Here is an 11349-nt window from a genome sequence, read left to right as displayed (position 1 = left end):
GTACTGTTGATATTTGGCTCTGTTGACTAATGAGTTTGCCGACAACTGCCCTAGCTGGTTTGGCTCAGTGGATAGAGCGTTGGCCCACGGATTGAAGGGTTCTGGGTTTGATTCCAGTCAAGGGCACGTACCTCAGTTGCAGGCTCCAGGTCAGGACCGGTGTGGGAGACAATCAATCAATGTGTCTCTCTCACATCGATGTTTCTTTCTCTCTCTGTCTCCCCCGCACACACACACACACCCTTTCCATTCTCTCTAAAAATCAATTGAAAAAATATCCTCAAGTGAGGATTAACAACAAAAATGCAAAAACAAACAAACAGATGAAAAGAAAAAGCCCTCTAGCAGCCATGTGTAAAGAATAGGTTGTGGGCCGAAACCGGTTTGGCTCAGTGGATAGAGCATCGGTCTGCGGACAGAAAGGTCCCAGGTTCAATTCCGGTCAAGGGCATGTACATTGGTTGCGGGCACATCCCCGGTAGGGGGTGTGCAAGAGGCAGCTGGTCGATGTTTCTCTCTCATCGATGTTTCTAGCTCTCTGTCCCTCTCCTTTCCTCTCTGTAAAAAGTCAATAAAATATATTTAAAAAAAAAAAAAGAATAGGTTGTGGGATTGGAACAGGGCAAAATTTCCTTAGAGGTATGAGGTTGTACACAGGCAATGATGACCTAGACTGAGACAATGGCAGTGAGAGAAGGAAGGAAATGCACAGAGAAGAATCTGCAGACTGATACTGATTGGATAGGGCTGGATGGGGACAGGAAAGAGTCAAGGCTTCTTTCCTTAGCAAATTGGGTCAATGGTTGTGAATTTCACTGTAGTTAAAATTAAAAAAAAAAATAACTGAAAGAGAAACCAGTGTGGAGGGAAAATGATGAGATCATTTTAGGATATACTGAATTTGAGATTTTTATGATATATCACTGTCCAGAAGATAGTTGGAAATGCAGGTCCATGGAATAGTCTGCTAGTTGCTCACTCAATATCCTCTCTTCCTTCCTTCCTTCCTTCCTTCCTTCCTTCCTTCCTTCCTTCCTTCCTTCCTTCCTTCCTAACAGAAGCCACCTTTGGAACAGTGATGTGCCCAGTTAAAATATCCACCCTCCTGAGCTCTCTTGCCAGTCTTCCCTGACTCTCTATGGTTGGTCATGTGACCTGGTTCTCACCAATAAGCAATAAGTGGACATCACTGGGTGGAGTTTCCAGAGAAGTTGTTATTTTCCTGATAGCAATGGACAGGCCCAGCTGGCGTTTGACTTTTACCCTTATCCTTTTATCTTTTTCCTGCATAAACAGTGTTGTGATGCTTAGATAAGATGCAGCCATTTTGTGACCATGAGGATATAGGCCCTATGCTACAGGGTGCAGAGCAGAAAGACAGAAAAATTCTGGTGTGGTGGAGCTGTTGTGTGGCCCAGGGCTGGCTACCATCTGAGAAAAATAAATCCTAATTTAGTTAAGCCACTGGGATTGGTTTTCTGTCACCTGCAGCAGAACATGATCCTAATTGATTCAAGGGCTAAAGCTCTGGAGACAGATCTGGGTTAGAGATAGAGATCTGGGTCAGCATCTAGATGGTACCTGAAAGCATTTGAGTGGATACAAGCAGACCAGGCACCCAAATACGTGCACCTGTAAACAGTTCTTGTGAGCTAAAGGACAGGGAGGGCTTGGTTTGTAGGCAATGCTGAAAAAGAGGAATTCCTGTTCACAGGGCAAGTGTCTTTAGGTTATTTTGTTGTTGTTGATGTTTCCATAGCAACATCCAGTACAAAACAACCAATTTAGGGCTATTCAATTAATACTCAACCTCATGGAATTTATTTTGTTACAACTTTCCAGGTGCTTAACCAAGGGCTGATGACTCTGGTCATATGTGTGGTGACTTAACCTCCCAGGGGTGGGCGTGTTTGGGGCCCAGGAGCTGACTTGGTGAATCTCAGCTCTCCTGTTTCCCATGAGGCAAGTGCCCCTGGAATCCCTCCCAAGAAGGCCAGTGCAAGGACCTCGCAGGACCCGAGTTGCAATTGGAACTGTCTGTCCTATTTTTTTATATTATATTCTTTTTAAATTTTTCCTTTAAATTATTTTTTGTGTGCACTATAATAATTTTTATTCTATTAAAGGATGATTGCAAACCACAGCTTAAAAAGTTCGGGGCCAGGCCTGGAGAGCTCTGTTCACAGTACTCTGGTCCTTCCACAGCTGCGTTTGTCGGTGTTTCTATCATTTCCACTGTGGTAGCGGCACTCAATCCTTTCCCTTCTTAGGTTTCTCTGTAGCTACTACATAAATTCTGCCACCCTGACAGGGCAAGGAATGATAGCAAAGTTGAAGGGACATTAGCCTGTGGTTTTTCTTTCTCCTTTTGCTTGAAGAAGGATTTGGCCTCTTTAGATGAAGCACCCACTGCCTTCGTCACCCTAACTTCTTCACCAGCAAAATCAAACACCTTGGTGATTTTAACTTTTTCTGTTTCTTTAGGTTTCTCTAGCTCTTCTGCTTTGACCAACAATTTATCTGAACTCATCTCTTTAGTCTCCTCTCTTTTCCTAATGTGTGGACCTGGGGGCACTTTTGATTTTGGTCCCACATCATTGAGGAAGTTCATCCACAGTTCACCCTCCTTCCTCTTCCTCGCATCCTCGCATCCTCTGACCCAGTGTCTTCTTCCTCCTCCGTAGCCCTGTCTTCCTCCTCACTGATTTGATTCCCCGCTGACATCCTCCTCTTCCTCTCCTTCTAAGGAGAGGCCACCTTGTTTTCTCTTCCCGAAGGCACGTAGTCCTCCCTTGGAGGTGGAGAAGTCTTTGGAGTCGAATTCCTCCATGTCGCTGCCACAAGCGGCAGGCCAAGCCACAGGACCTGAGCAGCAGACCCCCAGGAAAGCTTTAGGGAGAGACCATAACACTCTAAATTACTTTCTGTATCTGATTTTTCTTTTATTTTTAATTATAAGTGACATACAATATTATATTTGTTGCAGGTATACAACATAGTGATTAGACATTTATATAACTTACAAAGTGACCACCCAGGTAAGTTTAGTACCCATCTGACATTATATATAGTTATTACAATATTATTGACTATAATCCCTGTGCTATAATTTATATCCCTGTAACTGTCCTATCTTTTGCCAAGAGTATATGTCTGGCAATTTTCCTGATTCCTCTCTCCTCTCCATCCTACTCACTACAAAAAAAAAAAGAAGAAGAAGAAAAGCCAAAACCCAAAATCTATTTTCCTTAATACATGGAAACACATCATTCCTTTCGTGAACACTTTTATTTTCTCTAGGATAAAGCCCAAACACCTGTCACAACATATTAGGCCCTGATCTTTCCACCCTAGGTCCCTGATATTGTCCTTGCCTCTCCCCTTTCTCTCCATACATAGTCAGCCGCTCCGAATGCCTCATTCTGCCCACATTTTTCTTCCCTTTCAAGCTCTTCCAAGCTGTTTTCTTGCTCAATAATGCTTTTTCTGCCTCCTGCTCTGACTGCCTACTCCCGTCCACCCACTACAGCCAGATTAATTTTCGGGTCTTCCAGCAGCTGGGAATGGCTGGAAACACGGGAGTGGTCCACCTCCGCTTTACCCTTAATTCCTTCCCCAATCTCTTTCCAAATCCTATTGATTCTACCCTCTAAACATCTGTAACTTTGTCTCCTCCTTTCCATTACTACTTTTACTACAATATCACTGCAAGTTTCTGTAGTAGCCTTCAGTCCTTCTTAATTCAATCAAGCTGTCTTCCCCTCTGCAAATGTACCCATGTTGATCTCTTCCTTAACATCTCTGAGGTCCTTAATGGTATTGTCCTTGCAGATCTCTTAAGTCTATTTCCTACTAGAGGCCTGGTGCACGAAATTCATGCACTGGTAGGGTCCTGGTCAGCAATCAGGGCCAATCAGGGCCTTCTGTCTGCAGGCCTGGGCCTTCCTTCATTCCACGCCGGCCCGGTGGTCAGCACACGTCACAGTAAGCGATCGAACTCCAGGTCTCTGGGTCAAACTCCTGAGGGGACACTTTACATATTAGCCTTTTATATATAGATATAGATATTTCAGGTATAGAGAGAAATCAAACCCAGTGTTGACCCATAGTCCTCTCTTTCCTGCACAGCCCCTTCTTCTGAGCTCATTCAGGGACAGCTTAGGACAGTATTTAAGAATGTGGCCTCTGGTACCAGATTTCCTGGATTCCAGCCTCTGCTTATTAGCAGGGTGCCCTCGGGTGAAATATTTAAACTCACCATGTCAGTTTCAACTTTGGTAGCCCTCATGTACAGAGCTGTTAGTTTGTAAAAGGTAATACTGAAGAGTACTCAGAACAGTGTCAGGAATAGTGTAAATATTGTGTGTTAGCTGTTATAAGTGACTGTTACATTTCATTTTGACCCTTGAAACTTGTCTGTTTTGTCCTCTTCTTTTGTCTAGATTAGTGCAGAAGACAAGGCAGCAGATGCTTGTGGCTAGGGTATGGGGAGCAGAGGAGGGCTTGAGGGAAATGCTGGGAGACTAGGGACCAAGGAGGCTATCTATCCCAGGAAGTGTGAAATTGACCTTTTGTTTTCTGTAATCCAAGTTTCATTTTAGTTTAGAAAACATAGCTGATGGGAAAATCAGGCTCAAATATTCCCCACCATCTCCCCTGAGCATGGTGGACACCATGATTTCCTGTGCTTTATTAAGGAGTCTTTTTCCTCCATTCTAAGTGACAATAATACCATGATACCATAGGAAGTAGTGATCTTATTCCATTTCCCAGGTACTGTATTTTGCAATTAATTTTTTCATTTAATCCATACAGGAGTGGGTACTATTGCTTCCCCATTTTAGAGATGGGAAAATTGAGGCTGAGAGAGGTTATTAACACCCAAATCATAGCTTATTAAGAGGTTTTCTTTCTTGCCCAATAACTATCAGAGCTGATCCTATTAACTGCTAAGTCAGATTGCTTCATAAAAGTGGATTTGTTACTTAATCAGAGAAATGTCTATGAATTTGCTTATATGCAAGGCCCAGTGCTGGGCACTGGGAATGTAGAGATGAATATGGGTGATTCTTTTTCTTCAGGAAGTCATAGTTGCGTTGTGGGTACACTCTGGTCAATAGACAGTGAGGCAGAATGTGGGAAATGCATAAGGTGCTAGGGAGCAAAGAGACGGAAGCACTAACTACCTAAAGAGTGTGCTTGGGTCCAGCTACAGAGATGGCCGCTGAATCTCAAAGTCTGGGATTGGGAGTGATGATTACTCTATAATGTTTCTGTAAGCATCAGCAGGTGCATAAAACATTTATTCTTTAATGCTTATCATGTATAGTAAGTAAAAACAGGGAAATACAAAGTAATCAGCATTTTTAACTCTGTTTAACTCTATTTTAATAAAACACACAGAGAAAAGTTTTTGGCCAGTTATACATCAAAATATTATTAGTGGCTACCTTGAGAGATAATATTTCAGGCGATTCTTTCTGTATGTTTTATTGTGGATTATATTTTTATTGTATAAATACATTTTATATTATGAAGCATAATTTTATTGTGCAAATGTAAATTGGTAAAAACACTTTAGAAAACTATTTGGCATTATCTCATACATTTGAAAAATATGCAGATTCTTCCATTCATAGGTAATATGCTAAAGAAACCCTTGCACATGCTTAACAGATTGGTAAAAAAATGAATATTCAGGATAGCATTGGTTATAATAGCAACAACTCAAAACTATATCTATTTCAGGAAAATGGATTAATACATTGTGGTATTGCCCTAACAGGTTTGGCTCAGTGGATAGAGCGGCGGCCTGCGGACTGAAGGATCCCAGGTTCGAGTCCGATCAAGGGCATGTACCTTGGTTGCAGGCACATCCCCAGTAGGGGGTGTGCAGAAGGCAGCTGATCGATGTTTCTCTCTCATCGATGTTTCTAACTCTCTATCCCTCTCCCTTCCTCTCTGTAAAAAAATCAATAAAATATATTTAAAAATACATTGTGGTATTGTCATACAATAGGAGACATTATAAAAGAGTAAAAATGAAGAAACTATAGCTTTATGCAGCAACATGAATTGAATCTTAAAAGAATATTTTTTTGAGCACTTATTATTATTTTTTCTTTTTTATTGTTTAAAGTATTACAAATAGTAGTACATATGTCTCCCTTTTTAAAACAAAAGTATAATGTTGAGCTAAAAAAAAAAAAAGCAAGATTCAGAAAAATACTTACTATATGAGTCCACTTATATAAAATGCAAAAAGCATGCAAAATCTATGTTCAGGAGTACATTCATGTGATAAAAGTATATAGGAAGGTAAAGAAATGATAAAGACAAAATTCAGGAAGGTGGCTACTTCTTGAGGGAGGGAAGGGATGAGATTGGAAGACACACAGATGCTTAAGGAATTGGTCAAGTTCTATTGATCTGGGTGGTGGCTATATCAGGATTCATTTTATTATTATTCATGACAAATCGTGGCTCTACTATTAACTACTTATATACATTCAGGTGAGTAACTTTCCCTCTTTGTACTTTAATGCCCCTTGCCATGAAATGGGAGAAAGAATAGTATCTACCTTATAGGAATGTTGAAAATTCAACTGAGTTATCATATATAAAGAACCCAGAACAGGGCCTGGCCATGGTAAATGTTCAATAAATGTTACCTATTATTATTATTATTATTATTATTATTATTATTGCTCTATAAGAATTCCCTGAGCACAAATTCTGTGTCAAGTCCAAGTGAGGGACATGCGATACAGAGATAGAATGAGACAGGGTCTGGAAGACCAACTCCTAAACAGACGGTTACGAAATGTGAGAGGAGCTATGGTGGAGGGAAATCAGGGGCTACAGGAGCATGGAGGGGCCCAAACACAGCCTAGGAGTCCGGGGGCTCTTTCCAGAGAGGCTTGGTGTGGTGTCACCCAGGTTGTGGCCTGTTGCACTTGGGGAGCACTCTAATATCCCCCACAGATAGGGCTTAGGAAGTGTTGATAAGCTGCCAAGAATGTGCTGATTGTAAAAGAGGCCAGAAGGTAACTGGTAGATGATAAAATCACTTAATCGGCGGTGAGCCTACATATTTGGTTTTTATGGTTTCAAATTTTTCTTTGCAGATATGAAATACTACAACATATTACATGTGGGAGAAGTGGATTAAAGCTTGGCTTTATTTTATTGTGGGAACTAGTAAAAAGGGTTTTCAATAGGAATCTGGTTGAAAGCTTTCAAAATTTGGGTTCTCATTTGTTAGTTCAAAAATAAATATAGGCATTGGAAATAACCTATATAACCAGTAGTAAAGGAATATTAACATGAATATATAAGAATTAAATTTTGGCATATCTATAAAATTGAATATGACATTACTATTTATATATTTACAAGGATTTTTTTTAATGGCATGTGAAATGCTTATGAAAGAACATGAAGTATAAAGGCAATATGAGCATTATCATGTAAAAATATATAGCTAAAATGCTGGAAGAAAATATACTTAAATGTTGACAATGGTCATTGCTGGTTCATGGGATTATGAGTGATTTCCTTTTTTTTTTACCCTTTTTTGGGGTGTTGTCTAAATTTTCCAACATAAAAAATGTATTATTGCTTTTTAAAAATAACAGCTTTATTAAGATATAATTTACATACCAGTGAGAACATTTTGTGTTCAAGTTAAAGTACAAAATTCAATGGGTTTTTTGTGTGTGTGTGTGTGTGTGTGTGTGTGTGTGTGTGTGTTTGTTTTTTGTATATTCACAGAGTTGTGCAACCATTAACCACAGTTTAATTTCAGGACACTTTCACCATCCCAAAAGAAACCATGTCACTATTAGCAGGCATTCCTACTCCCTCTCTCAACCAATCACTAATTTACTTTCTATCTCTATAAATTTGCCTATTCTGGATGTTTTATGTAAATGGAGTCATTGGCTTCTTTGGTGCAGGATAACGCTTCAAGGTTCATCCATGTTGTATCGTATCAGTATTTCATTTTTTTAATTGCCAAATAATACTCCATTACGACTATTCCACATTTTATGAATTAATTCATCAGTTGGTGGAATTTGGTTTGTTTCCACTCTTTGGCAATTATGAATAATGCTGCTGTGAGCATCCTTGTACAATTTTTTGTGGGCATATGTTTTCAATTCTCTTGGTAAATACCTAGGAACAGAATTGTTAAGTCATATGGTAACTTTGCTTAGCATTCTGAGGAACTGCCAAACTATTTCCCAAAGTGACTGCAGCATTTTACAGTCCAGCAATGCATGAGAGTTCCAATTTCTCCACATCTTTGTCAACACTTGTTATTTCTCTTTGATTATAGCCATCCTGGTGTGTAAGAAGTAGAATCTCCTTGTGGTTTTGATTTGCATTTCTCTCATGACAAACATGAATCTCCTTTCATGTGATTTTTGGAGAAATGTCTATTCAGATGTTTTGCCCACTTTTTAATTGTGTTGTGTTTTTATTGAATTGTAAGAGTTCTTTATATATTCTGAATATTAGTCTTCTTATCAGAGATATGATTTGCAAGTGTTTTCTCCCATTTTGGGGTTGTCCTTTCACTTTCTTGATGATACAACTATACTTTAAAAATTTTTAATTTTGATGAAGTTCAATTTATCTATATTTGTTGTTATTAGGAGTGCTTTTGGCATTCCATATAAGCAAAGATTTACTTTTATGTAAACTTCTAAGAGTTTTTTGGCTTTAGCTCTTACATGTAAATCTATGATTCATTTTGGGTTAAATTTTGTTTATTGTGGCAGGAAGGAGTCTAATTTCATTATTTTGCATGTAGATATCCAGTTGTCAGAGCAGCACCATTTGTTGAAAAGACAATTCTTTCCCTCTTGAATGGTCTTGGCACTGTTGTTGAAAATCAATTGACTGTAAATATTTCTGGAGTCTCCATTCTACTCCATTGGCCTACATGTTTATTCTCATGCCAGTACTACGCTGTCTTCATTAGTGTAGTGTTTGTAGTAAGTGTAAAAATTCGGAAGTGTGAGTTCTTTAACTTTGTTCTTCTTTTTCAATATAGTTTTGGCTATTTTTGGGTCCCTATGTTTCCAAGCTTTGCTTTTATACTCAGAAGGGAAAAGTTTTTTGTTTTTCGTTTTTTGTTTTTTTTTTAGAAAAGAGAAAAAGGAAGATAGATTTTGCTGAAGAAACTGTGAAGTTCACTTTGTGCTTTCTGAGTGGTACTATGCAGCACATCTTTTCTTTTGGGCAGAGGAATTTTTTCTCTACTAAATTTTGTTCTGGTCATAGCAGATTTTTTTTCCCACTATTCAACAATGTGCAGGGTATTGATTTAGTCAAGGTCTCATTTTCTGATTTGAATCACTTGGCTGGGTTAGAGGTTCTTCCACAAATGGGATCCCATAGCACCCTAATTTTGGGTTTGTTCCTAGCAAAGAACTAGTATTACCACACTCTATTGTTATGGTCTCTACAGTATTTTCATTTCAATCTCATTAGCAAATCACTTTTGAGTATGTATTCCTGCATATTCATTTTGAGTATATAAATATGGGTATTTATTCACTTGTAAAACATATACACTTATTATATATATTAAAAACATAAACTAAACAGAAATTTTATTTTATTTTTTAAAAATATATATATTTTTTTATTTCAGAGAGGAAGACAGAGATAGAAACATCAATGATGAGAGAGAATCATTGATCGGCTGCCTCCTGCATGCCCCACTGGGGATCAAGCCCACAACTCGGGCATGTGCCCTTGACTGGAATCGAGCCCAGGACCCTTCAGTCCGCAGGCAGACACTCTCTCCACTGAGTGAAACCAGCTATGGCTGAACAGAAATTTTAGAGGATGATATACAAGTGATTAGAAAACATTTTCCCACATCTCAGTGGCTTTTATCCGTCTGGAGACTGGCCTCTTGCATCCTTCCTATTTACCTAGTGTTCCCAACACCAGTCAAGAGCTGGGTACCTAGCAGAAGCTCAATGCCTGCTGCTCAAAAGAAAAGTTTTAGATATTCTACTATTTTTATTAAACCACACCACTTCTATTCCTAGGTTTTGCTCCCAGTTATAAAGGTTCTGCATCTATCATCTGCTAAGGTCACTTTATGAAGAGGCTGTGGGCTCCTCATCTCTCCTTGTTTTCTCTTTTACCTTCGATTATACCTATCTGACTTATTTCCTTGGAAAATAGCACTTATATAATCCTTAACTATGCTCTTTATTTCAAACTGCCTGGCCAGGCAGAGTCCTGGGTGCTAGGACCATAAAGAACAGAAAACAAGCTCTCTAATCTGGGTGAACCATGGGAGGAAGTGAACAAAGAGCAAGGGAGCGCTTGGGGGTGAGAGTCAGGGTGGGCTTCAAGAAGCTGGGTTTTGAAGGGCCAGTGGAATTTAGCCAAATGGAGAAGAGAGGAAGGCGGTCCCAGCTGAACCGCAGGAACAAAGGCAGGAGGATGGGAGTTGACCTAGCACCTTCCAAGCGAGGGATGAGTTTGGTGTAGCTGAACCCAAGGGGCAGGGGCAGTTGCATTTGTTTTTAAGAGATCCCTCCAGGATGAAGGAAAGTAAACTAATGGACAACACAGTGTTCAGAACCACATTTATAAGGTTACTTAAGAATCTTCTGGAGGACCAAGATGGCGGCATAGGGCAGACGCCTGATTGTTGCCTACCACAACAATTTTGAAACTACAACTGGAAAACAGAGCAGACACCATCCAGAACAATGGCCGGAGGAATTGCTGAGAAGGAATTGACCGATGGGAGTTGGGATTGGGAAGACGAGGCCCCGCTGGGTCCCGGGCGACCTTGGACCAGCCCGCCGCCGTGCACCGGGTGCAATGGAGCTTCGCCGAGCCCGCCGCCCAGCGAGTTCCACGGCAGCCACCCCGGAGCTTTGAGAAAATGGCCGAAGGAATTGCTGAGAGGGAATTGATCGACAGGAATTGGGATCAAGAAGACGAAGCCCCGCTGGGTCCCGGGTCCGGGTGAGGCTGCGCGCCCCTGGGTCTGGGCGAGGCCACGCGCCCCTGGGTCTGGGTGAGGCCACGCGCCCCTGGGTCCGGGTGTAGCTGGATCCCGGGTCCGGGTGAGGCCATGCGCCCCTGGATCCGGGTGAGGCTGGGTCCCGGGTCCGGGTGAGGCCGCGCGCCCTGGGTCCGGGCGAGGCCACGCGCCCCTGGGTCCGGGTGAAGCTGGATCCCGGGTCCGGGTGAGGCCGTGCACCCCTGGGTCCGGGAGAGGCCATGCGCCCCTGGGTCTGGGTGAGGCCACGCGCCCCTCGGTCTGGGTGTAGCTGAATCCCAGGTCCGGGTGAGGCCGTGCACCCC

At 41.1% G+C, this 11349-nt stretch overlaps 1 pseudogene; it reads right to left on the bottom strand.

Moving 5' to 3' along the window:
• Positions 1-2266: 2266 nt before the first annotated feature.
• LOC114234580 (craniofacial development protein 1-like) lies at positions 2267-3779 on the bottom strand (annotated as a pseudogene).
• Between the last annotated feature and the right edge of the window lie 7570 nt (positions 3780-11349).

Source organism: Eptesicus fuscus, chromosome 13, assembly GCF_027574615.1.
Source record: "Eptesicus fuscus isolate TK198812 chromosome 13, DD_ASM_mEF_20220401, whole genome shotgun sequence".
NCBI lineage: Eukaryota > Metazoa > Chordata > Mammalia > Chiroptera > Vespertilionidae > Eptesicus > Eptesicus fuscus.
The sequence above is the reverse complement of the archived record's forward strand: the minus strand, read 5'-3'. Positions and strand labels throughout refer to the sequence as shown.